Source organism: Petromyzon marinus (genome assembly GCF_048934315.1).
Source record: "Petromyzon marinus isolate PM22_M1 ecotype Great Lakes invasive population chromosome 68 unlocalized genomic scaffold, UKy_Petmar_22M1.pri1.0 chr68_unloc.1, whole genome shotgun sequence".
In the NCBI taxonomy this organism is placed as follows: Eukaryota; Metazoa; Chordata; class Hyperoartia; order Petromyzontiformes; family Petromyzontidae; genus Petromyzon; species Petromyzon marinus.
Window position 1 is genome coordinate 7,114,931 of NW_027422597.1, and position 6,020 is coordinate 7,120,950.

Here is a 6,020-nt window from a genome sequence, read left to right on the forward strand (position 1 = left end):
GAACTCACACTCGGTGGCGCCTCGCTACCCTGCGAGCCTCGCCATCCTCAGTTGATCGCGGGGCACGTTGGAGCCAGCCACTCGTGCCCAATCTTCTGCAGCTCACCGGCTGACAACTTGTTGTACTCCTGTGCCTTGTTGAACCCGGTTTGAACTGAACTTTTGGAATGATGGTTGGACCGTTATATATATAAAAAAAATATCTGCTCTGCGCCGTGGAGGGCGTGGCCTGTGTGTGTGTGTGCGTTCGTGTGTGTGTGTTCGTCAAGCCATCTGCGTTATACAACCCTGGGGGGGAGGAGGAGGCGACCTTCTTTGTAACAAGAAGCTATTCCTCGCTAGGGTGTTAAATTCCTTTTTCGTGCTGTGGGAAGACAAAGATGACCGGGATATCTTGGAATATTGTTTATCCTGGCCTCACAAGCTTGACTCGTTCACTCCCTCACCGCGTCTCTGTGCGTGGTTGCCCTTTTCCCCTCTTGGTGACCCTGGAGGCCGTATTATATCAACAGGTTTGTTTGGGAAATCGCAGATAACCTCTAACCTCTTTTGCTGGTCTGTTTATTTATTTATTTATGGCCTATTTACGATCAACATCTGGTTTTTTGCTGTGCTCTGGTTTACGTGTTTTCATTCATTATTATGTCCAATAAAAAAAAAAAACAATATATCGGCAAATATTATTTTTAATATCAATTTTGGAAAAGGCCGATATATCCAACACCCCCCCAGGTAAGACACTGCTTAACCAATACATACTTCACTTGGAATGGAACTTTCTACAAACTGAGGGCACCCCAATGGGCTCCCCCCCATCTCCGGTTGTAGCCAACATTTTCATGGAGAAATTTGAGACTGACGCAATCCAGACTGCCACTATGCGCCCAACCTTATGGAAGAGGTGAGGTACGTAGACCAATTCTTCGACCACATCAATTCCATACACCCAGCCATCAGATTTACCATGGAAGTCGAAAAAAATAGCAAGCTACCTTTTTTGGATGTCCTAATAAAAAAGAGACCTGATGGTTCAATGAGCCACTCTGTCTACAGGAAAGCTACCCATACGAATGCTTACCTGAAACCGGATTCCCACCACCATCCATCCCAGAAGAATTCCCTCATCAAGACTCTGCACCATAGAGCCCAATGCATATCCGACCAGGAACATATAGCCAGTGAACTCAAGCACGGACCACACAATCCGCAAAGCTATCACTCCAACCATGAAGAAGGACCCTCTTGAGGAGCCTTTCAAAACCATCACATTACCCTACATTGCGGGAATCACAAAAAAGATCTCCAAAATTGTTGAATAAACACAAGATCCAGGTCCAATTCAACACATTACATATAAATTCGTGATCTGGTTCCGTCTGTAAAATATGTGATTCCGGACATATAGTACCCTGGCGTCTACAAACTAAGTTGCCTCTGTGGTAGTAGTTACATTGGAGAAACCAAACTACATGTCTCGGACCGCATTCGTTAACACAAAGCAGACCTGAAACAGGGTAGGACCAACACCTCGGCCTTGGCAGATCACTGTTATAATTCAGTAGGTTCACATGACATTGACTTCTACAAGACAGAGGTTCTTTGCAAGCCATCTGGATACCATGAGAGATTCGTTCATGAGGCTATCCACATATACAAACACAGAGATAATTTCAACCGAGAAGATGGATTCTGGCTTAGCAATCATTGGAAATATTTGATAAACCATTTCGGGTTTTAATTGATTGATCACGCTTAAGGTGGCTTTCAGACCGCATCCATTATTTTTCGTCTCCCCCCTCCTCTTTTCCGAACATAGATGGACTCGTCCATCTGAACAAACTGTCAAATATCTCTCCGTGGTGTTAACGTTAAAAATAACAGCCACTTTTTTAAAAATGTTCTTGTTGTGGGTTTCACACCTGATGATGATTGCTTGTGTTGCAGTCGAAACGTCATGGAAATTTTATTGTTTTATATTTTTATTATTTTATTGTTTCCCTTCTATGTGACTTTACCGAAAGAACCAAGAATATGAATCCATGCAGTCGCGAAAGCTTTAAATCAAAAAGAGGAAATGTCTTTAATTGTTTTTGACGATGATTGTCATATCGGATGACACCTTTTAAAATGATGTCGTTCATTTTAATCAATAACAAAGTCAAGGTCCTGACAGGACAACTACACGCCAAGCAGCATATTGCTTGACTTCTAGATAGATCACTGTCCACAGAAAAAAATGTTGTGGGGGCCCAATGCATTGGTTGCTGCATATCCAGCAGATTTTGAAAAATCATTCACCGTTAAATTACTGTTGTTTCTTCATTTTTATGCAGAGAAAAACAGTGTCCGATATCTAGATTTGAAGTTATTGTGACTGCAGGAATCCATAATATTTGGTTCTTTCGGTCAAGTCACGTAGATATCAAATAAAATAAATTAAGTTGCTGCAAGAAGATATAGTGTCAGACATGCTCAAAGCCCAACTATCTGACAAGATTATCAGCAGCTTTCCGAATGGTTACATTGCTCTAAGGATGTATCTTGCTGTCTTGGGAACGCATTGTGAAAGGGAGTGTTTTTTTTAAAAGCTTCAACTTATTATTATTAAAAAAAAACTGTCTCCGATCAGCCATAGGACAACAACGCCTTGTCTTCCTTTGCACTACTCTCTATTGAGAATGAGATTGTGCGAAAAACACCATTTGAAGATGTTATTGTTAATTTTGCTAAGAAGAAATCTCAAAAAGTTAATCTACAGTGTTAATTTCTCTCACATTATGAAAAACAACGATTGATTTTGACATATATGTTTGTAGAGGTGTTAACTAGGCGCTGTTGCGTAACCTGCATTGCCACCAGGGCAGTGCAGAATTACCCCTGGGTACAACGGTTGGGGTCAGTCGAGGTGAAACGGATCGTAGCCAGGGTTTGGTACGAACCAATCAAACGGTTCCACGTGGGAATGTATGATTGGTTCTGCCTGGCCACGAAGGGGTATAAGACGGGTGACCCAACGGACCTCGGGGGGTTCTCTCCCTACACGAAGACAGAAGACTGGGCTGGAGCCTAGCTAGGACCCTGGACCAGCCTTCCAACCCTTCTGAGGGCTAAGGCTCGGCATACCCAGTGGTCATGACCCACCGGGCCAGCGGTGGGTCAGATTGCCTCCCCTAGGTCCTAGCCGGAGGACTAGGATAGCGGTAGACATGTGAGTCCCACCAAGTCCGGAGGCTGTACCTCCCTAGGTGAGGGGACCGTATATCCCTCTGTGTGTGTTAAGCATTGTGTAAGGAAATAATACCATCGCCGCCTCGGCTTCGACTTTGGAGCCTGCCAGCAGGGACGCCGAGTTCTCCCCCGACCGGACCTTCATGGCGACCAGGTCAACGGACCGGCGATCATCCGACCATGCTGGTTGCCACAACGACCAGCAGCGGGGACGGCCTCCTCCACGCGGTGACATAACGTGCTTCAACTGTGGCCGACGAGGTCACATCTCCTCCGACTGCCGTGCGCTTCGACGATGCCCCTCCGCATCCCGGGGCCAGGACTACAGAACGTCCACGGCATTGCGGCAAAACCAGGCAAGTCACGACGCCTCTTACGCTCGGCCCTCATTCACACCATACACACCGCACCGCACCATAAGAAAGGCTCGCGAATCGGCTTGTGATGGGGCAGTGGCCTGAGTTGGCCCATAAGGTAGTCGCGGCGACGGCAGGTTCGTCCGTGGTTGTCGGATCAATCGAGGGTGTGGAATTTCGCGTGTTGGTCGATACTAATCCGATTTTATTTACAATATACTGCCCGTATCATGCTGCCCCTGGAACGGGTTTCTATCCCGTGTTTCGCCGCTAATGGCAGTTCGCTGGGCATTATCAGGCAAATCGGGCGCAAATTTCGATTGGAGACATTAAATTGGCAGGGCCTATTTTGGTCTCTTCTTCCCTCGCTGTGCCGTGTTCATTAGGCACTGATTTTCTCGCGAAAATGCCTATTAAGATCCTTGTAGATCAAGGCTGCATCGAACTCCCGTTGGGTCGACGGATGGCGTTCTTGCCCACACCCTCACATCCGCGCATAGCTAATGCCTCGGTGCAGGCGTTTGTCGCGAGCACAGTCCGCATTCCGCCAGGGACACAAATGCTCGTGCCCTTGCAACTTAAAAAACCGCTTGCCCCGGAGGCCTCGGCACATGGCATTTTGCTGGGGCCTTCAAACGCAGCTGCTAAGGGGTTAGATTTGGTGGCTGCACAGACCCTCGTAGCAGCCGACAGGAAGCCGTTCTTGCAGGTTTTGGATGTTGGATTGTCCCCGACCGTCATTCCGCAAGGAACTGTGCTCGTTCACGCGACCCCGGTGCTGCTGGGCACGCTCTTCTGCGATAATTTTCCGATGTCTTCAGTAAATCTAAATTTGATATTGGCTGCACTAAGCTGCTGCGTCACCACATTGATACTGGTGACGCTGCCCCGATTCGACAAAACCCGTTTCGGCTTAACCCGGCAGAGAAACAGCATGTTAAATCGGCTGTGGATGACATGCTTGAGGCCGATATAATGTATCTCTCCACTAGTCCCTGGGGTGCTCCAATAGTGCTGGTCAAAAAGCACGATGGCAGTCTCCATTTTTGCGTTGATTTTTGGCGCCTAAATAAAATCTCGGTAGCGGACGCCTACCCTCTCCCTCGTATGGACGAGTCATTGGATGCCCTGGCAGGGGCGCACTATTTCTCCACCTTGGACCTACTGTCGGGGTTTTGGCAACTCCCCCTCGACGAAGCGTCAAAACCTAAGACTGCTTTTCGGACACCACAGGGCCTTTTCGAGTTTAATAGATTGCCCATGGGTCTTCACTCGGCCCCAGCGACGTTCCAGAGGCTCATGGAGTTGGTCCTCGCTGGGCTCCAGTGGGACTCATGTCTCATTTATCTTGACGATGTCATCGTCTTTAGCCGCACGTTCGGCGAACACATCGAATGGTTGTGTGCTGTTTTCTTGAAAATGCGGGCTGCTAACTTAAAATTCAATCCGCAGAAGTGTCACCTTCTGCGTGAGTCTGTGCGCTATCTGGGCCACATAGTTTGCTGCTCGGGCATCTCTACTGACCCTGAAAAAAACAAATGTGTTCAACAATGGCCGACCCCTATATCTGAGGACGATGTTTGTAGTTTTATTGGTTTTGCGTCGTACTACCGCCGGTTTGTTGCTGGCTTCGCGACGATTGCCAAGCCGCTCCACGCCCTTACATCAAAAGGGGTGGCGTTTCATTTGGGGGATGCAGAACAGGCCGCGTTCGACTCCTTGCGGAACGCGCTCGTGACGGCACCGTCCCTTGCGACCCCGATTGTTCCGTGCCATTCGTGTTGGACACCGATGCTAGCAATACGGGGATTGGGGGTTTTCTATCCCAAAAAGTTGATGGCATTGAAAGGGTTGTTGCCTATGGTAGCAGAGTCTTGTCTCCTGCTGAACAAAGATACTGTGTGACCCGACGTGAGCTGCTGGCCATTGTTTTTTTTTTATTCAGCAATACAGGCCATACCTGTATGGTCAGCATTTTACCGTGCGATCTGATCATTCAGCTTTACAGTACGCTCTGCGGGTTGACCAACCGTCCGGGCAGCTTTCTTGGTGGCTCGAAGTCCTTCAGGACTACGATTTCAATGTCACTTACCGTAGGGGTGCACAACACACGAATGCCGATGCATTGTCTCGCCTCCCACCGGCTTAAAAATGTGCGTGTTTTTTTGGCTCGGGCCGTTGTAAGCCGCCACTGCCTGCGCAAGTCACGCCTCTCACAACGGTGTCAGCCGCACATCCCGCCACCTCAGCGCCGATGTTGGATCATGAAGATCCAATGGCCAGTGACGATTTGCTGGGGCTAACTTTGGCCGAATGGGGTCGGCACCAGAGCGATGACATGTCGTTACTGCGGTTGCGTTGCCACGCGAATAATGCGGCTCCAAGACAGGGCAAATTTAATTCATTCGTCATGAAGCACGGCTTGTTGATGCATTG

The 6,020-nt window shown here is 48.3% G+C and overlaps 1 pseudogene; it reads left to right on the forward strand.

Moving 5' to 3' along the window:
• The window catches only part of LOC142908052 (uncharacterized), a 40,942-nt pseudogene extending 35,233 nt beyond the window's left edge, over positions 1-5,709 (forward strand).
• Positions 5,710-6,020: the final 311 nt, after the last annotated feature.